Source organism: Pelodiscus sinensis, chromosome 6 (genome assembly GCF_052426305.1).
Source record: "Pelodiscus sinensis isolate ZL-2025 chromosome 6, ASM5242630v1, whole genome shotgun sequence".
In the NCBI taxonomy this organism is placed as follows: domain Eukaryota; kingdom Metazoa; phylum Chordata; order Testudines; family Trionychidae; genus Pelodiscus; species Pelodiscus sinensis.
In genome coordinates this window covers 14,492,641-14,514,259 of record NC_143057.1, presented here as the reverse complement: position 1 = coordinate 14,514,259, position 21,619 = coordinate 14,492,641, and the positions used below count along the sequence as shown (strand labels likewise).

Genomic DNA, 21,619 nt, shown 5'->3' with positions numbered 1-21,619 from the left:
GCCCTGAGTGCCCACACTCGGCACATCACAGCACTTGGCCATCAGCCCGGCTGCACTTGCCGCAGGTTGCCATCCAGGGAGGGGGACCAATCGGGGGGCTGCAGGAGAGCTTCCACCCCGAGGAGTCCACAGAACCACCCCAGTCCTCCCCATCGGGGGCTCGTACCCCATTCCTCCCTCACCTCCTTCCACTTTCCCCTCCCTAGCCCCCCTTCCTGATGTACAAAATAAAGGACACGTGTGTTCCAAAATAGAAACTCTCTTTATTGAACAAAACTCGGGAAGACTGGGAAAAGGAGGTGGGAGAGGGGAAGAGAGAGGGTGGGAGAGGGGAGGGCAACTAAAATGATCAGGGGTTTGGAACAGGTTCCATATGAAGAGAGGCTAAAGAGACTGGGACTTCTCAGCTTAGAAAAGAGGAGATGGAGGGGGGATATGATAGAGGTCTATAAAAGCATGAGTGGTGTGGAGAGGGTGCATAAAGAAAAGTTCTTCATTAGTTCCCATAATAGAAGGACTAGAGGACACCAAATGAAATGAGTGGGTAGCAGGCTTCAAACTAATAACAGAAAGTTCTTCTTCACAAAGCAAATCATCAACCTGTGGAACTACTTGCTGCAGGAGGCTGTGAAGGCTAGAACTAGAACAGAGTTTAAAGAGAAGTGAGATAAAAGTCATGGAGGTTGGGTCCATGGAGTGGTATTAGCCAGGGGGTAGAAATGGTGTCCCTGGCCTCTGTTTGTGGAAGGCTGGAGGTGGATGGCACGAGACAAATGGCTTGGTCATTGTCTTTGGTCCATCCCCTCCGGGGTAGCTGGTTTGGCCACTGTCGGCAGACAGGCTACTGGGCTAGATGGACCTTTGGTCTGACCCAGGACGGCCATTCTAAGCTCAGGGCTCAGGGTCGGGGGTCTCACTAGAGCACCTTGATTTTCATACACACCTGCTCCTGAGTGGCCAGGCTGGCAGCTATCCTGCCCTAGACGGCCACTTTCCTGTGCCTAGTGCGGAGGTCGTGGATGAGGTCCACGATCTCCGCACTAGACAAGGCGGGTGCTCGCCTCTTGTGGACCTGGGCAGGCTCCTGGGAGCCGCCAGCCTGGTCCCTGGAAGAGGGGGAGGGCTGGGTGGCAGTGGGTGGCTGGCTCAAGCCGTGCCAGGTGCAGGGTCTGCTGGCTGGGTGCTGGCAGGCTTGCACCTGGCACGGGCACCGTAGCCAGCCCGTGCCCCTTTAAGGGCTCCGGGGGCCGGGAGGGGGGCAAAAGAGTTTCCCTGGTGGTGCCCAGAGTGGCCACCAGGGCAAGCTGGGAAGGGCTAGCCTCCCACTAGTTCGAATTAAGTGGCTACACAGCCCTTAATTCGAACTACATAAGTTGAACTAGGCGTTAGTCCTCGTGGAATGAGGTTTACCTAGTTCAAATTAATCGCTCCGCTAGTTCGAATTAAGTTCGAACTAGCAGTTTGCTAGTGTAGCGCCTATCAAAGTTAATTCGAACTAATGTCTGTTAGTTCAAATTAACTTTGTAGTGTAGACATACCCTTAGTGTGTGGGGCTGCTGCCTTAGGCCAACTGAGCTCCCTACTTAAAGGGATCCTACCCCCACCCCAGACAGACAGTTCTCAGGGTTCCCTGCTACCTTGTCTACCTTAATGTGGGACAGCAAAGCACTCAGCCACATGGAGCCAGAGCTGTCCCTGGGCATGCCGATGCGTCCCGTGGGGTCATTGCCATCAGCCTGGCTGCACTCGCTGCAGGCTGCCATCCAGGGGGTCCTGCAGGGGCTGTCGGTATCCAGGAGGCCCTGCGGGAGATCATCCACCCTGAGGAGCACTAAGAGCCTCCCTGGTCCTCCCTACCAGGGGCTCGTGCCCCATTCCTCCCTCACATCCTCCCAGTGACACCTCCCTAGCCCCCCTTCCTGATGTCAAATAAAAGACAAGTATGTTCAAAAATATGAAGTGGGTTTATTGTACAAAACTGGGGGGGATGAACCTCTGGGGAGATCGGGGATGGGTGGTGGGAGATGGGAGGGGCAAACTTGGAGGAGGGAGCTGGAAGGGGGAATTGAGGGGAAGAAGGGGGAGGGGAAGCTCAGCACTCAGGGGTGGGGGTCTTGCTGGGCCAACTGCCTCCCAGCAGCATGGGGACGAGGACCTCGGCATCCCCGGGGTGATGAGGAGAAGGATGTGGAGGTTGAGGAAGGAGAGGTGGGAGAGGGGGCAGGAGTGGGAGGAGGAACAGTATCGGGGGGGCAGCAGGTGCTGGGGTGGCACAGGGCAGCACGCTCTGCACCAGGGCCTGCAGGTGTGAGCCCATAGCACAGCCCTGGGCAAGCTGCTCCTGGAAAAGCAGAAGGTCCTCCTGCACCCAGCCCTGGATGGTGCAGTGCAGGGCTCGCAGGGCCCCCAGGTGCTAGTCCCGGTGCCCCTCCCCCGTGCTGGTGGTCCGGAGGAGCCCTTGGGTGTGGGTGGCTGTCCTGGGCGGGGTGGTGTACCCTGTACGTGCAGCTGGTGCGGCTGTGGAGAAAGAAGAGGAGTGGTCACTGGGGACGCAGTGGATGATGCCGAGCACCCCCTGTGAGGTGAGGACGACCGTGCCCTGCACCGTCAGAGCTGATGTGCTTGCACAGAGGCCATGCCATGGTTGGGATGTCTGGCTCTCCCCAGGAGTGGGAGCTGCCCCAAAACCACACCTATGCCGCTGTGCCGTGTATAGTGCGGCCAAGGTGCGGGGGTGCTGTCCCATGCCTCTGTGTAGAGGGGATGTGTGAAGGGAGGGTGTCCTGATGGGTCCCACCCCCAGGGTCGGGAGCGAGTCAGGTATCTTCACACTTGAGTGTGGATATCAGGCCATGGCCCCTGTGTGGCACGCAGCTGGAGCCACCTACCCAAGGGTGCATAGGTGGCTGTGTGATCTGTGAGAAGCATGGCCCACGTGCACAGTCCCTGGTCTTCCTCCCCGCCCTGCCCCCTGGGTAAGGGACAGTGATGGCACTTACCTGATGTGGCCTCCCCTGACGACCCTGCTGACTCCAGTGCCGGGACAGCTCAGGGGTCTCACTGGCGCGGCACCCACCATGCTAGCCCCTCTGTCGTGCTCGGATCAGGGCTCTCTGGTCCCGGCTTGCTGCCCCCCGGGGTGGCACGGACCGTCCCACCCCCCAGGATGCAGTTGAGGATGGGGCAGTAGGGGCAGGTATCAGCCCCTGTTGCAGCGTCACCACTGGTGGCCCTGGCGTATGCTTGCTGCAGCTCCTTTATTTTGAGGTGCACCTTCTACTGGGTGCACCTGTGGCCCTTTCTGGCCATTGTGGCCGCTATGCAGCCATAGACAGCTGTGTTCTTCTGTCTGGTGTGGAGATCATGGACATTGGGGGCCTCCCTAAAAAACTTCAATGAGGTCCATGATCGCCACACCAGTCCAGGCAGGCGCGCACCTGGCTGACCCCTGGGAGCTGGGAGACTGGGAGCGGGACACTGGACTGGCACTGGCTGCCCAGCTCATGATGGGGCCACTGGGTGCGGGGCTGGCAGTGCTGGCTCTCTGCAGGCAGGCCTCTGGCTCGCATGTGCCCAGTAACCAGACTTTACCCCTTTAAGGGCCCTTGGACTGGGGGAGAGGAGAGGAGTTTTCTGGATTGTGCCCAGAGCAGCCATCAGGGCTCCCTGGGAAGGGCTGGAGGCCCCCTATTTTGAATTAAGTGTCTATACAGCCCTTAATTCAAAATAACTATTTCGAATTTGGCATTATTCATCACAGAATGAGGTTTACCATATTCAAAATAAGCATTCTGCTATTTTGAATTAATTTTGAAATAGCGGTTTGCATGTATAGATGCTATTAAAGTTAATTTGAAATAACGCCTGTTATTTCGAATTAACTTTGTTGCGTAGACATACCCTGGGAATAGCAGCAGTCTCCACCTAAAATACAGGTACATAAGAGCAGAAGTTTTTCTCTGGGTATTGTTTCATGAAGTTGTACGTGTCTGTCACCTAAAAAGAAAGGAGAAACATCAGAGAAACTAAGAGACAATCAGAAGAGAGAAAGCCAAGGATGCAGCCAGAGCAAGCATTGGAAATATAGCCCTAAGAAAAGCCTAGAGAGTGTAACTCATGGCTAGAAATGAGTAGGCAGCTTGCAATGCAGCCTAAATGACCCAGGGGCTATGTCTACACTACAGGGTTTTCCAGGGAAAGCATCTGCTCTTCCGTTGGTGGTGGTGGGTTTTTTTTTTTTTTTTCAGAAGAGCAGATGCGCTGTTTCGGAAGCCCTGTCTTCCTCCTTCCATAGATGGGCCAAATTTTGGAAAAGCCTTTTCCAAAAAAACTATCAGAAAAAGATAGATCATTGTAGTCTAGACATAGAGGCTATGTCTAGACTGGCATGAATTTCCGAAAATGCTTTTAACGGAAAAGTTTTCTGTTAAACTCATTTTCGGAAAAGCGCGTCTAGATTGGCAGGATGCTTTTCTGCAAAAGCACTTTTTGCGGAAAAGCGTCCATGGCCAATCTAGACATGGTTTTCTGCAAAAAAGCCCCGATCGCCTTTTTCACGATCGGGGCTTTTTTGCGGAAAACAGTACTATGCTGTCTACACTGGCCCTTTTGCGCAAAAGTCTTTCGGAAAAAGACTTGCCCGAATGGGAGCAGCATAGTTTTTCCAGAAAAGCACTGATGATTTTACATGAGATCGTCAGTGCTTTTGCGGAAATTCAAGCGGCCAGTGTAGACAGCTGGCAAGTTTTTCCGGAAAAGCAGATGATTTTCCGGAAAAACTTGCCAGTCTAGACACAGCCAGAGAGTCTACCTTTAGAGAGATGTTAGAAAAGTTTATAAATGGTAATTACAGCCACTCCATGTTACGTATGTTAGAACTTTGAAATTTAAACCTGTATTATTAGACAGGCTATGTCTAGACTACATCCTTCTATCGGCAGAGGGATGTAAATGAAGCACAGTAGAGTCCTGATTATCTGACCTAAATGGGACCAACAGGTGGTCAGATTACCAAAAATGTCAGATGATAGGGACTCTACTGTAGCCGGCACCACTTGGTCCCCATCCCTGCCTGGCTCTGTCCCCTTCTCTCCCTGCAGCTCCCAGGCGCGGGCCAAGAGAATGGTCCCACTCACTGCCCCGTCACTCTTCTGGAGCCGCTGATGCCGCTCCTGCCGGCGCCACTTCATCCCCGGGTGCTTCAGGGAAGGGACAAAGCGGCACTGGCAGGAGCAGCATCAGCGGCTCCAGGAGAGTGACGGGACAGCAAGTGGGGCCATTCTCCTGGCCTGCGCCCTGGAGCCGCTGATGCCGCTCCTGCCAGCACCGCAGGATCAGATAAAACAAAATGTTGGATTACCGAAGGATTTAAATATCCCACGCTTCATTTTCATAATCACGTAATGGCGCTCTTTCGAAAATAAAACCACAGACTGGATGAGGTTCTTTTGAAAACGGGGCGCTTTTTTGAAAGATCCGGTAAACCTCAAAAAAACCTAATTTGTATAGAAGATTCTTGGGAATTGATCCTTTCATAGCAGATCTACAGGGGAAGCTTGAGTCATAAGACTGAGAGATCTTTGGTCCCTTCTGGATCACCCTGAATCATGTTGGACTACAACCTTTGGATTAATTCTGAAAGTACAAAGCTCACCATCTCTGCTATGAGTGTGGTCTCATGTCTGTGTGTATGCTGATCTTTTAATTGATACTTTGTCTCTTTTATTTTGAAATTAATTTTAGTTTAATTAATAAGAATAGGAGGTAAGTGTGCATTTGGGTAAGATCTAAAATATTCATTCGTTTGGCCATGGGATGGGTAGAACGTTCTTATACGATGAATAAGATTTTCAGTAATCCTCATTTGACCTGGATGTCTGGGTGGAGGCAAAAAAAAAAGTTGCTTTAAGGGAACTGTGTTTTGGCTTCTGGGTAAGTAAGGTATTATACAAGCTGTTTTGAAGCTAACATCATGGATCTAAGGACTGGAATGACCACTTGCTTTGGTGAGTACCCCATTTTTTGCCGTTTGCCTTAATTAAGCAACCTCAGTGTGGTTCCCCTGGAACCCTGGACACAGAGAGCTTTTAAGCTAAATGCTGACTAGAAAATGTCTTAGAACTGTGAGGAAAGAAATGGCTTCTGACTCTTGATTCATGCTGTGTTCAGGGAAATGGGACATTGTACATGGCTTGTAAATAAAGAGGATTGTATCAAAGAAATATCTGACTGACTCCAATATCAATTTCTCCTCCTAGCTGAAATTAGACTTCAATTTTTTGCTAACCACCAAAAGGAGTGTACATAAGGAACGTAAAGAAAGCAATATCCACAAGCTCTATCTGTCTCTTACATGAGGGCAAACTTAGCAGAAAGCAAAATCCTACTTTACTACATTGAGTTAGCCCCTTAAAAGGGCACCAAAGCTTTATTAATTAATGCTCTTATTATATTTAATAGTATGCTCTAGATGTGATACCGGTGTTAATGATACTGGTGTTAATAATCTTACATACTGCATGGTGCTTGTGGAAAGCCTCACCTCATACAAGGAATTTTAGAGGGTCAATAGTAGACCTAGAATTATTGCCATTAGGTTGTACCAATAAGGTAAGGGAAGTAAATAGTGGGAATCACTAAGGCTACGTCTACACTGGCCCCTTCTTCGGAAGGGGCATGCTAATTTTGAAAGTCAGAATAGGGAAATCCGCGGGGGATTTAAATATCCCCCGCGGGATTTAAATAAACATGTCCGCCACTTTTTTTCCGGCGGACATGTTTATTTAAATCCCACGGGGCATATTTAAATCCCCCGCGGATTTCCCTATTCTGACTTTCAAAATTAGCATGCCCCTTCCGAAGAAGAGGCCAGTGTAGATGTAGCCTAAGGGTACGTCTAGACTACATGGCTCCATCAATGGAGACATGTAAAATAGTTTACTCGGCATAGCCATATTATTTAAATCCCCACTTCATTTAAATAAAAATGGCCGCCGCACTATGCCTTGTGAAACGAGGTTTACCGGAGCAGTTGACAAAGGCTTACCTTGTCAGCTGCACCACGTCTAGACTGCTGCGCTGTGCCAGATCAGCTGATTGTCTGCACAGCATGCTGGCCATTTTTATTTTAATGAAGCAGGGATTATTTAAATTCCCGCTTCTTTGACTATGCCGAGTAAACTATTTTATATGGCTCCATCGACGGAGCCATAGTCTAGACATACTCTAAGAAAAGGAAACTAAATCTTCAGACATTAACCTTTTGAGGTCCTTTCTTAATGGTTTGTTTTATCGTTAACAAAATGATCAGCAATAATTCCCATAAGCATTCTTTTTAGGCAGTCAGGAGGAAAACGAATGCACCTTTTTCTCTCAGGCTACATCTGCATTGTGAGTGAGAGATGTGGTGCCCCTGCTCATGTGCATATGTGAGAACTATGCATTATTTGTGCTTTCATTCCCCCTTGACTGGCCTTTCCCATCTTTTCACATTACCCCAAGCAGCTATGGAAACTACAGGGCTACGAATAGATTGCATCCCTTTTTTGTAAAAGGGATGCAAATTAGACGTATCGCAATTGCTAATGAAGCGGGGATTTAAATCTCCTCCGCTTCATTAGCATAAAAATGGCTGCCACTTTTTTCCGGCTCGGAGCTTTGCTGGAAAAAAGCGCCAGTCTAGACACGGATCTTTCAGAAAATAAAGCCTTTTCCAAAAGATCCTTTATCCCTTATTTCAAGAGGAATAAGGGATCTTTCAGAAAAGGCTTTATTTTCCAAAAGATCTGCGTCTAGACTGGCGCTTTTTTCCGGCAAAGCTCCGAGCCGAAAAAAAGCAACAGCCATTTTTATGCTAATGAAGCGGGGGAGATTTAAATCCCCGCTTCATTAGCAATTGTGATACGTCTAATTTGCATCCCTTTTACGAAAAAGGGATGCAATCTAGATGTAGCCCATGGGTATAGCTCAAGGTCCAGTGTGCTTTAGGAACAGCCCTTGGAGCTATGGAGATGTCTACATTACAGAGTTTTGTCGGAAAAACGGCTGTTTTTCTGACAAAATGTGTGTTATGTCCACACTTTAATCGCATTCTTCCAAAAGTAAATCGAAAGAACAGAGAGGTTTTTCTGGCATTGGTAATCCTTTTTCTACAAGGAAGAAGCCTTTTTCCGAATGAGCTCTTTTGGAAAAAGATGTGTGGGGACAGGGAGGAGGGTTTTTTTTTTCTAAAGAAGAGGCCTCCAGGAGATAACACAGGTGCACTGTTGGACACTCCATACAAAGTAATCAGGACTCTATAGTTCCTGTCTCCTGGTCCCTCTTAAAGCTGCAGGTACCCCGGACAGGCCTTGTGGCAGGGAGCCAGCCTGACAGCAGCACCTTGAAGCACTGCCATCCATAGCAGAGCCTCAAGCTTCCTGTAATTCCCCTGGCCCTCACAGGGAGCAGCCCCAGAGGTTCCAGGGCCCACCCAGAGGGACCAAAAGGTGTGCACCCTCCTGGTCCGGAGTGGAGATCCTGTCCCTCCTCGAGCTGGGGGACAAGGGGACTCCAGGATCTCCACTCTAAGGCTATGTCTATACTTGCGGCTTCTTGCGCGAGTAATATGTAAAATGAGGCTAAGCGTGGAATATTGCCAAGCCTCATTTGCATACCTAATGAGCCACCATTTTTTCAGAAGAGGCTTTTGCTCAAGAAGGAGCATCTACACTACCCCTTCTTGCGCAAGAAAAACCCTCTTGTACAATGCCGTTCTTCCTGAAAAGTAATAGGTGTAATGGCATTGCTCAAGAGGGTTTTTCTTGCACAAGAAGGGGCAGTGTAGATGCTCCTTCTTGCGTAAGAGCCTCTTCTGAAAAAAATGGTGGCTCATTAGGTATGCAAATGAGGCTTGGCGATATTCCACGCTTAGCCTCATTTACATATTACTCGCACAAGAAGCCGCGAGTGTAGACATAGTCTAAGTGGTGTAATGCCAACATTTTTGGGTACATCGCCAAGTCCCTGGCAGAGCGCGGACATCCACCCTGGACTTTAGAACAGGTCTGGAGTAAGAAGAAAGAGCTCCATCAGGGATACGTTCGGGCCAGAGAGTGTAGCTCACACTCAGGGGCAGCCCCCCATAACTGCCCTTATTACCAGGAGCTGCACCAAATCCTGGGGGAGTGGGGAAACATCTTCCCCACACATCATTGTGGACTCCGGCCTCAAGATCCCCATCATCACCTGGCAGGAGGTCATGGCGGAGGAGGAGCAGTAGGACCAGAGCCAGCCAGAGGTGAAGCAGAAGGAAGAGGAGGGGAGGAGGAGGCGACAGAGACAATCACCCAGGACAGCTCCCAGGCCTCGTCCGATGCCGGGGAGGGATCTGCAGGTGAGTGGTCTTCCTTTGTCACACACACAGGGTGGGGAAGGCTCTTCACGGAAGGCATGAAGGGAGGGGTTGTGGTGGGGAAGGGATAAGGCAGCAAGCCAGAGGCCCCAGTTGGGGAAGCCCTGGGGAGAGTTACTGGGGTCCTTGAGACAACCTCTCCCTCAGGGCCTCCCAGATGTGCACCCCGGCCGGATGGGCCTGACAGATGGCAGCTGTTCTTGTCTGCTCGAATGATCGCCCCTCATGGCCAGCATGTGCCCCCCCACTCTGGAAGGAAGGCCTCCCCCTTCCTCTCCACAACATTGTGGCGGACACATGCTGCAACCATCTCAGGGATGTTGTGCTCCCCCACATTGAAGTGGGTCAGCAGGCACCTGAATCCGGGCCCAGGTCAGGCAGGCATTAAATTGGTCCCTGCTGGGGTCCAAGTGGCCAATACTGGGTTTCATAAGCCACAGCATGAGGGGGTAGGCTGCATCCCCCAAAATGCACAGTGGAATCTGCATGTACCCAGCTGCTAGTTCACAGCAGGGGAAGAATGTGCCTGCCTCCAGCTTCCAGCACAGGCTAGAATTATGAAACACATGGGCATTGTGTGCCATGCCCGACCACCTGACAAAAATGTCCGTGAAGTATGGTCGACCAGGGCCTGCAGCACCATAGAAAAGTAGTTCTTTCTATTAATATACTGGACCGCTTGATGCTCCAGTGCACGGATTGGGATATGGGTCCTATCAATGGCTCCAGCACAGTTTTGGAACCCAGGGCAGCAAATCTGGCCATGATCGGATACAGGTCTCACAGGCGGATGACCCTCTGCAGCTGGATGAAGATGATGGCCTTAACCACCTGCAGAAGGAGACAAACAAACCCACAAAACAGAGAAAGAGAGAGGAAGTGCCTGAGCCCTCAGGAGGTGCCCATCCCCCTCACCTCCCTCCCCTCCCCCAAACACCCCAGGAGCCACCCCCTATGAGGCTGTCTCCTCAGCAGCAGGGCAGTGAGGGCCAGACGGCACAATCCCCCAAGGACAGGGGATCTCCATCCCATTCCATCCCTCACATTCACCCAACCCCCTTTCCCGAGTGTCCCCCTTTTCCAGGACTCCCCCCCATGCAGGGACTGCAGTCCCAGAGTGCCTTACCTCCATAAGGAGGGCCCTGATGGTGGACTTCTCCATGCCAAACTGATTGCTTACTGCCTAGTAGCTGTCATGGGTGGCGAGCTTCCCAAGGGCTATTGAGCTTCTTGAGGGGGATGGCGGCCTGCAGGTGGGTGTCATGTCTCCAGAGGGTGGGGGGCGAGCCAGACACATAGCTTCAAAAAGGTGGCCTTTCGCATGAGGTAATTTTGTACCCACTGCTGGTCGTCCCACCGCTCCATGAACAGCTGGTCCCCCCAGTCTGGATTGGTGTTGAGCCTCCAAAAATGCCTCTTCACTGTGGGGTGTGGTTGCAAGAGTGTAGCTCCTGCACCCAGGGAGAGGGTCCCCAGAATGAGCTTGGGGTTGAGCTCGGTCAGGAGCAGAAAGGCAGCTGGCACGAAGTGCTGCAAAAGCTGCAGGAAAAAGCTGAGGTGTCCATAAAAGCTGGGCAACCACAGCAGGCACTCTAAGAGCTTTTCTGTCCCTCGAAGAGGTAGGCAAGCACGCAGCAGAAACAGAGAAACGGCTATCAAGGGAGGGTCCCTTTAAGCGCATGTCTCTACAAGGCTCCAGCACCAGTACGTGTAAGCAACTGGTGACCTAAAGCCCTGGCTGAAAAGGTTCTCGGTGGCCTTTTATGAGAGAGAACATCCAATCAGTCTGGACACTCTTTTGAAAAAGCAGATTGCTTTTTCCATGCACTTTTGTGTGTGGACGCTCTCTTTCAGAAGAAGTTTTTCGGAAGATCTCTTCTGAAAAAGGCTTCTTCCAAAAGAAGCCTGCAGTCTAAACGTAATCTACATGTTGTGAACTACAAAATGTGGCATGTTACGAGAACTTCTTGGTTCCTTCCAGGATATGCACATAGGCTGCAAGCAGAGAGGAGGCTGCTGAACTGTAATCCTTTTCTATGTTCTTCATAGAATAAAACCTGTTCCTGGTGGTTTGTCTGAGTGGGTTTGGCTTGAGATGCTCACATACACTGACACACAACCCAGAGCACACAAAGGAGCCTAAAGCCTTGTCTCCCAAATCACCTCATACTGGGCTAGGGAACAGGATGGCCTACAGATGTTTAGAGACTGCAGTGGCACATACCTTGTCAAAAGGGTTTAGAGATTTCATCCCTGAAAAGTGGTGTATTAGAAAGCACCAGAGAACAGATTCTACCCCCCCTCCCAAAGACCACTGCCATTGAATGGGGGACAGGTGTTTCAAAAACAACTGTCAGACAATCAGTACTCGATAATAACTCTTGTTGCTAAAGAAGAAATCAACTCACCACAATGATAGTATGAGAAAACACAAGGTGAGGGGTCTCTTTGCTTTCTCCCCATCCCAAGGCCCTTGAAAAGCTCATACAAAATGGATAAATCCTACATGTTCATCCAAACCTTTTGGTATTTGCCTACAACAATTTCTCAATTTAAAGGGGTTTTCAACACTCTACTGAGCATAAAAATTGATAGCAGCAAGGTCAGTCAGAAAAGAGGAATATTTTATGTTTTGTCATCTTTAACAAAGTTTTAACAGCTTTGTAAAGTTTAATTCTCATTTGCAGCATATGTGCACAGTGATGATTAGAGTAAAAGCAGCATCATTGCTAGACATGATCTCATTTTCTAATGACTCAACTTCACACTATATTACAGAGATGTAAAAGAGCACCTTCTAGAAAGTATACGTCAAAGCCCATGTTAGTCAATTCAGATAGGTGATCTACTGATACATCAAATGATGCACTGCTACAGGGCTGTGTCTAGACTGGCAAGTTTTTCCGCAAAATCAGCTGCTTTTGCGGAAAAACTTGCCAGCTGTCTATACTGGCCGCTTGAATTTCCGCAAGAACACTGACTTCCTACTGTAAGAAATCAGTGCTTCTTACGGAAATGCTATGCTGCTCCTGTTCGGGCAAAAGCCCTCAGCTGTGTCTAGCCTGGCAAGTTTTTCCGCAAAATCATTTGCTTTTGCGGAAAAATTTGCCAGCTGTCTACACTGGCCTCTTGAATTTCCGGAAAAGCACTGACGACCTCCTGTAAAATCATCAGTGCTTTTCCAGAAATACTATGCTGCTCCCATTCGGGCAAAAGTCTTTTTCCGAAAGACTTTTGCGCAAAAGGGCCAGCGTAGACAGCATAGTACTGTTTTGCACAAAAAAGCCCCGATGGCTAAAATGGCGATCGGGGCTTTTTTGTGCAAAAACGCATCTAGATTGGCACGGATGCTTTTCCGCAAAAAGTGCTTTTGCGGAAAAGCGTCCGTGCCAATCTAGACGCTCTTTTCCGCAAATGCTTTTAACGGAAAACTTTTCCGTTATAAGCATTTCTGGAAAATCATGCCAGTCTAGACGTGTATATTCATTGTGCTACTATAGCAACAGAATTAAAAGAGGAATTTCTGCTTCACTGTCCACTCCCAACACAAGCAACTGTTGAAGAGCTTTGTAACTATTAATTTTGTCCAAGACAAATACCTTGTTTTGAATTTTCAGCGATGGAGCATGGTCTATTGTAGGACAGTATAGCATACTCAAGTCAAGGGTAAAATACTTGTCCCCTGTAGCATCCTGGAATCATTGTATGATCTAGAGGTAGGCACTGGATTCTAAGCAGATGCCAGAGGAGTTGAACAACGTTCTTACATTTGCTGTGAGAATTGTAAACTTTATTACATCAAGCCCAGTTAATTCAATGATTTTGGCTATTTTGTGGATCAAGATGGGGCAAGCCTCACACAGTTGCTACATGCAGAAATGTGTTGGCTGTCCATGTGTAACATGCTGACAAAACTATGTGAGTTATGCAAATAAGTTTGTATGTTTCTTTCTGCACAAGTTGGGTGTCATTACTGGCATTTCAGTGGCACTCACTGGATATTCTTGTTGTCATATGGAGTTGACATATTGGAGAGATTGAATTTTCTGAATGTGTTACGTCAGGGATGAAATACATATGCTTTAATTGCTAATGATCAGATAGCAGCATCCATTAACAAACCTGAATTGTTGTCTTTGTAGGTGCAGCAGGGATCTGAATCCATGTTTTTAGCACTGGAGAAGGTTGTGCAACAGTGCAATGACAGGCTAAAATTGTTCTGTGCTTACTGGGTCTACAGGAGAAGTTCCATGAGTACTTTCCTGAAGCGGGCAAACAAACATATAGTCAATGCATCAGGAACCAATTCACTTTAAGCCAACCCCCATAGATATGCTGCCTTGAAAAGAGGAGGAAAGACTTACTGACCAATCAAGGGGTAAGGAACTGCAGCACAGAGTTTTACTAATGCCAATCGCAGATTTTGGTTATGAGTGGGCTCTGAGTCTTGGGAGTTAACACACTTGTCACATTACCGAATTGGAGGGAAGCAGCCAGATCGCTGCTGCACCCCTAGGTGGGGGTGTTGGCCCCAGAAATCTGTATGAAAGGGAGCCATGTGGGGTATTGAATGGGAGCTTGTTGTTTTCTGATCCTGTGTACACTGTTTATGTGAGTATATAATGTCTGTGTGTGTAGATCTGTAATCTGTGTGGAAACTGAAGATTTCCCTGCATGTGGTTAAGCATTGGGCAGGGCCGAGCCTGTGGAGCCTGTGGACATGCTAATTACCTGTGGAACAATGGTTCTCAATGGGCCAAAGACACACCCAAAGAATGGGGGCTGTCCTGAGAGCAGCCAGCAGGGAACACAGAGAGGCTGAGGACCAGGTGACCTGCCACATACTAGAAGAGGCCAGGAAGGAGTATAAAGAGGCCATGTGGTCGATGCCATTTTGTTCTCAGCTCAGCACTTCATCCCAGAGGCAGCAGTGCAGGGATTGAAGAGCCCGGAAGACCTGTGAACCCATCCTGATCGTAGGATGTGCAATAAGAACTTTTAAACCAGCAGCTGTTACATCTCTGCTAGAGCCTGCATCGAGAACTGGGAGATTCGGTGCATGTAACGTACTGTACTTTAATAACCTTACTCTCATGCTTTTCTTTCCTGTAATAATAAACCTTTAGATATAGATTCTAAAGGATTGGCCTAGCGTGATTTGTGGGCAAGGTCCAGAGGGTAAATTGACCAGGGATCTGTGGCTGGTTTCTTGGAACCGGACAGAACTTGTTCGGGGTAGGTGGGATTGGGTGCTAGGACCCCCCACCTGTGTATGAGGCCCGGGGCCATCTGGGGCACGAATATTGCTGGGGTGTCGGAGGGGTTTTACTCGGGAGGCTTCAGGCAGGCAGCTGAAGCACTCTGTGGGACTGGTTTGTGGCCTGTGTGGGGAGGTCGCCAGTCGGGGGCTGTAAGTAGCCCCGGATTTGAGCAATTCGCCCTGAGCGGACGCCCTCAGCTGTGCCCAGACATGGCCCGGTCCATCACAACACTGTGGTCTTGAAGCCCTGATTTCTTGTTTCATCCACTTACCTATGTGAGACAGGATTCTGAGCACTAACCACAATCAAAACAAAATATCACTTCCAGCTAAGTGGGGATGCCTCCAGAACAGCATGAAAGGATCATGACATCCCAGCTGTGCCACAATTTTCAAATTATGAATTTATTTGAAAAAAATATCATCCCGTTGTAGTAAGAAGCTCTCACGAAGGAAACTAGAAAAGAAACAGATAGGATGCATGCTTCATAATGTCAAGTTCACTGAATGTCTAAGTGAACCTCCAGCCACTGTGGACCAAACAGCAGGTAGGGAATGAGAGAGTTTGGTGGTTAAACACAGAACAGATTCTTAACTCTTCTGGATTCTATTGTAGCCCTTGCAACTGATGTAGGTTGCTATAGCTGCACAGTGGCACAGTAGCACCATTGCAGTGGTGCCTCTATAGCACTGTAGTGTGGATGCCTCACTCATCAACCAAAGGAGTATTCCAGCTATGTACCAGTCTGAGAGATGGTAACTATTTCCACAGAATAATATTTCTCTTTATCTACCTGAATCTACATCAGAGGTTAGGTCAATCCAACCAGGATACCTAGAGCAAAACGTTTTTCACAGCCCAAAGTTACATAGTTTGAAGATCAGACCTAAAAATATTATCTTGTTTATACCACTTCGCCTTTATCCATTTCCAGTAAATGAAATCAATAATATGTATCAATTTTGAAGGGCTGTTCCAAGGATTAACAAATATTTGTAAATTGCTTTGAGAGCCTCAGATTAAAGGCATTATTGTAATGCAAAAATATGTTTATTTTAGCTTATAGACCTGATGAACCCCAAAGGGTTCATACAGCTCTATTAAGTATCTAAGGGCTTCCTTCAGCACTATCTTACAATGAGGTAGAATGTGCAGTAGTATTCAAAGAGAAATAATAGGCTTCACCCATGTCACTAGACTGGAGGAAAGAGTCGAAAATATCGTGTAAAAGAAAATTTCTCCAGAGGCAAGGAAGGATTAGAGAACTGGTCCAAAGCCCATTTAAGTTAATGAAAGTAGTCTGATCAAGCCCTAATAACCTAATAGTCATTTTCTGTCTCTAACTTATATGATTCACTGAAAAATGATACTTTTGTGCTTTGAAGATGAGTTTTTCCATCCTGTCTATAATCTCAATTGTACTATAGTAGAATAATTATTTTGACATATCTGTTTTGTGCTACAAACCTAGCAACTGATTTAAAAGAGCAAGCTCTTAGGCATTAATAAGAGAGAACTTTGAGAAAGAGGCTTTTAATGGGAAGTTAATATTTTTTTATTTTTATTTCCAAGAGTGTTTTGTGGACATGATTGCTGAAGTATTCATTAAGGTCATAAAAGCTTCTGATGGCTTATTATTGTTAAAGAAATTAAAATGTTATTTCAGAAAGAAACAATTCCAAAAATGGTCCAGGAGCATATAAAGAAGATTATATGGGCCGATAAGCCTTTAATGAACGTTAGTCGAAAGAGTTTGGCAGCAATTATACTTCCCCATAGTCACAAAAATTATTTTTGCCGTTGTTGTTTCAGTAACACAAGCCTCAAAGCCATAGTAAATATGCTTAGCATTTTGGGAAACACTATACTGGTTAACTACTTTAATTCAGTATATATATCTCCTGATAAAGAATGGTATAATTAGGCTCAAGCTACCATTTGTTCCTGGATATGTTTCAGCTTGTTTTCATCATGTTTCTAATTCATCTGTGTCAATGTTAAATGTAATTATTATTAATTCTTCCAAAAGTGGGGAAAAGAAAAACATTCTGGAACACTGAGGCTGTGTCTACATTGGCATGATTTTGCACAAAAGCGGCTGCTTTTGTGCAAAAACATGCTGCCTGTCTACACTGGCCGCGAGTATTTGCACAAGAACACTGACATTCTAAAGTGCAAAATCAGTGCTTCTTGCACAAATACTCTGACGCTCCTGCTTAGGGATAAGTCCTCTTGCGCAAGTGTTCTTGTGCAAGAGGCCAGTGTATACAGGTAACATCAATTTCTTACGCAAGAAAGCCCAATGTCTAAAATGGCCATCGGAGCTTTCTTGCGCAAGAGAGCATCTATAGTGGCACGGATGCTTTTGCGCAAAAGCAAATCTTTTGCGCAAAGGCACATGCCAGAATAGACACTCTCTTGCGCAAATACTTTTAATGGAAAAACTCTTCCGTTAAAAGTATTTGCGCAAAATCATGCCAATGTAGACGTAGCCTAAGAGACTGAAGTGGTGTGCAAACAAATAACAATTAATGTTAGCTTTTTGGTTACATGTCCATTTGGGTATGTCTACACTACCACCCTAGTTCAAACTAGGGTGGTTAATGTAGTCAATCGAAGTTGCAAATGAAGCCCGGGATTTAAATATCCCGGGCTTCATTTGCATCTTGCCGGGCACCGCCATTTTAAAATCCCCGGTAGTTCGGACTCCATGCCCGCGGCTACACGTGGCACGGAGTAGGTAGTTCAAATTAGGCTTTCTAATTCGAACTACTGTTACTCCTCGTGGAGTATTCGAACGGTAGTTTGAATTAGAAAGCCTAATTTGAACTACCTACTCTGTGCCACGTGTAGCCGTGGGCACAGAGTCTGCACTACCGGGGATTTAAAAATGGCAGCGCCTGGCAAGATGCAAATGAAGCCCGGGATATTTAAATCCCGGGCTTCATTTGCAACTTCGAATTACTACATTAACCACCCTAGTTCGAACTAGGGTGGTAGTGTAGACATACCCCCGGAGAGTTGCACAGAATCAACCCTTCATTTTGTGTATAAGTATGAAAGAAAAATCTCCTGGATCAGGCCTGGGGAAGCCACTGGGAAGCCCACAGAGGGAGTGGGGAGCCCCAGGCAGACTCCCCTGCTTGCCCCACAGGGGGAAGTTTCAGGAACTAGCCAATGGAAACTGCTTGTTAGAATAACAGGCAGCCAAGAAGAACCACACCCCCTCTCCTTGGCTCAGTTATTCAATGAAGCAAAGGGCCAGGCAAGCAGGAAGGCTGGCTGGCTGAGAAGCGTTTTAAGCTCTGCAAACCTTAGCTCTGCAGACAGGTAGGCTAGTTTGGCAGGTGGCAGGTAAGTCTCTTGGCCACAGCCTGCTTCTGGCACCCCAGCCCTTTCCTGCCCTAACTCTCTGACCCCCCTCTCCCTCACTCAACATACCCAAACCCTCTGTCCCCCTCTTACACCCAGGGGCGGCCCATGCCTATAGGCAAACTCAGCAACTGCCTAGGGCACCAAGTTAAATGGGGTGCCAAATTCCATGCCACTTCCCCTTCCTGGCATCAGCCAGGGAGGAAGGCTTCCCTGCACCACAGGAGGGGTGAGTCAGCCCTGTAGAAGAAGCGTGGGGAGTTGGCCCCGGGGGAGGCACGCGCCCATTTTCCCTGCACCACGGGAGAGGGGTCAGCCTCAGGAGTGGCGGCGTGTGGGAGTTTCCGCCCCAGGAGAGGCGGCATGGGCAGGTTTCCCTATGCTGCGGGAGGGGAAGGTGTCAGCCCTGGGAGAGGCAGTGTGAGGGGGTTCCCTGTGCCACGGGGAGGTGGGTGCAGGGGACTCTCTCCCCCCACTGGCACCCTGTTCCCTCTCCCCTCTCCCCTTTGCGCAGCCACAGAACTCCATCCCCAGCCCCCCTTTATTTTCCGAAAGATCCGTGTCTAGACTGGCGCTTTTTTTTGGCAAAGCTCCGAGCCGGAAAAAAGTGGCAGCCATGTTTATGCAAATGAAGCAGGGGGGGATTTAAATCCCCACTTCATTTGCAATTGCGATGTGTCTAACTTGCATCCCTTTTACAGAAAAGGGATGCAGTCTAGACACAGCCTACAAGTATATTGGTATTATTAACAACTAAATATTTGTATTTTGAGAGTATGTAAAACCCCCAATTAAGATTGGACACTATTGTGCTAAATGCTGAACATTTCATCAAGTCTATAAGCTAAAATAAACATTCTTTGCATTACTATCCTATGTAGCTCTAGTCACAAAGAACTACATGCAATGTGATTCAGAACAGAATTTGATGTGTTTTATTTTGGAATGTCCTATATTTTCTGTCAGCAACAACAAAAGCAAACATAGAAAGGATAAATCTATAAACTTTAGCAAAGAGAGATGATGTGATAAGAATTTAAGCCTCTGAAGAAGCAATAGCAACTTTTGCAGAAAGAAAATCTTTCCCCTCATTTTTTCCATTACATGGTAAATGGGTGGCATTTGTAGCTATAACACTATTAAAATAAACCAAACTTTTGAGATGCTTAGTTTAAATATTTTTAGAAATACAAACAGAATGGACTTCCAGCATAAATATGCGAAGGGGAGGGGGAGGACAGAAGCAACTCTAAAGATATGAAAATCAAATTCTGAGAAGATTGGGAAAGAGGTGAGTAAAACTGAAAACAGACAAAACATACAGCTTACACCACTGGCCTCTAAACTGCATTAGATCTTTGTCCTACTTAACCTGTTATAGATGCCTATGTAGGCTTTTAAAGGCAAATAGAATACTTGATCCCATGTCCTCCCTTCAGTGTTACCTAGTTGGGCTGACTGTATATCCTCAGATAGTCAAGGTTTTTAGACAAGAGAAGGAGGGGGTAGATGAGTACTAAAAAATTTAACAAACCCCACAAAGCCTACATTGATTAAAAGGAATGTTTTATGTCTTCTCTGAGGATGGAATGAAGAAACACATGTTGTGATTTAGAGAGAGAGCAAAAAGCATTTATGCCAACGAGCATCACCATTAAAAAAATCATCACAAGCCTCTTTGAGAGGTATGAAAATAGGGCTTTCTCAAGCTCCAGTTAAATACCAAACATTATCCTGATGCTGACTGCCCTGCCATACAGACATGTCAGGAAATATTTTTTAGGAAAAAATCATGCTAAGAAATCAAATTGCAACCCATTAATTTTCATCAGACATTAACGATAATTTCACCACATCTCTTAATTTACATATCAAACATAGGGGATATGGAAATCAAAACCAAAATTTTCAAGTTGTGTGCCCACAACTAAAACTAAGGGTATTTCTACACTACAGTGGTATTTATAAATATCTTATTTTGAAATAGTTAATTCAAAATAAGTTATTTCAGAATAACACGTCTACACACAAAATGCATTTCAAAATCATGTTTTACTATTTTGAAATAGTGCATCCACACTGAGTGGATGCTGAATTGCATTTAAGGCCGACTGGAACCAGGTCCAGCAGGGCATCAGGTCAGGAGTTACGTTGTGTGGCTGAGGCCTGTGCCTAAAGGGACCCACCCTGGACCTCAGCTTTCCCTGATTGCTTGCCTACCTCGATGAGGGACAGCAAAGCATTTTGTCTCTGCGTGCTCTGGTTGCCCTCACTGAGGACACCACAGAACTCTGCAACATGGAGCCAGAGCTGCCCCTGGGCACTCTGGTGCTTCTCGTGGTCGTGTTGCTGCGAGCCTGGCTGCATTTTCTACAGGCTGCCATCTGGAAGGTCCATTGGGGGTCTGTCAATATCTAGGAGGCCCTGCGGGAGAGTTTCTACCCTGAGGAGCGCTAAGAGCCTCCTTGGTCTGCCCCACTGGGGGCTTGTATCTCATTCCTCCCTCATGTCCTTCCACTTACCCCTTCCTAACCCGTCTTCCTGATGTCAAATAAAATGCATGTATTTTCATGAACACAAACTCTCGTTATTTAACAAAACTTGGGGGGTGGTGGATGAAACTCTGGTGAGACTGTGGAAAGGAGGCAGGAGAGGGGAGAAAAGAGGGTGGGAGAGGGGAGGGGGAAACCTGGGAGGAGGGAGCTGGAAGGAGGAAGCAAGCGGAAGAAGGGAGAGGGGAAGCTCAGGGATCAGAGTTGGGGGTCTCGCTGGACCAACTTGATTTTCATGCAAACCTGCTTCTTGGTTCCCATGTGGCCTTTGGTGGCCAGGCTGGCAGCTATCCTGCAGTAGACGGCCACATTCCTCTGACTAGTGCAGAGATTATGGACATTGGGGGCATCTCCCCAAACCTGAATAAGATCCATGATCTCCACCCTGTACTGGGAAGGCATCCACCTTCTCTGGTCCCTGGCATGCTCCTGGGAGCTGGCAGACTGCTCCTGGGGAGTGGTGGAGGGCTGTCTGCCCGTGGCTTGCTGGCTCATGTTTTGGGGCCACTGGGTCGGGGCAGTGACTGCTGACTCTGGGCTTGCAGGCTTAGAGCTGGCACTGTGGCACTGTGGCCAGAGTTAACCCCTTTAAGGGCTCCAGGGCAGGGGGGAGGGAGAGGAGTGTTCTTGGTTGAGGCTGGAGTGGCCACCAGGGCACCCTGTGAAGGCTGGAGGTCCCCTATTTCGATAAAAGTGTCTACACAGCACTTATTTCAATTTAGCTATTTCAAATTTAAAGTTATTCCTCATGGAATGAGTGAGGTTTACCAAATTCGAAATAAGCCCTCTGCTATTTTGAATTAATTTCAAAATAGTGGTTTGCCTGTATAGACGCTAGTAAAGTTATTTCAAAACAACAGCTGTTATTTTGAAATATCTTTGCTGTGTATACATACCCTGAGAGATAATTTTGCCGTGAGCACTATGCCAGAAAATGTCCATTGAAGTCAGTATAGCCCTGCATAGCAGCAGAACTTGACTCACAGCAAGAACTGTAGATCAGACCTTTTCTGATCACAGAATATTAGAGGCAAATCTGCCAT

The 21,619-nt window shown here is 47.6% G+C and overlaps 1 long non-coding RNA gene across 1 annotated transcript in view; it reads right to left on the bottom strand.

Moving 5' to 3' along the window:
* Nucleotides 1-297: 297 nt before the first annotated feature.
* LOC142830032 (uncharacterized) overlaps nucleotides 298-21,619 on the bottom strand; it is a 149,501-nt gene continuing 128,179 nt past the window's right edge. Inside the window, exons 5-6 of the long non-coding RNA XR_012905047.2 lie at nucleotides 3,901-3,996; nucleotides 298-2,517 (exon numbers count right to left, since the gene is read on the bottom strand). This is a non-coding gene — a long non-coding RNA (uncharacterized LOC142830032). The remainder of the gene's footprint in view (nucleotides 2,518-3,900; nucleotides 3,997-21,619) is intronic.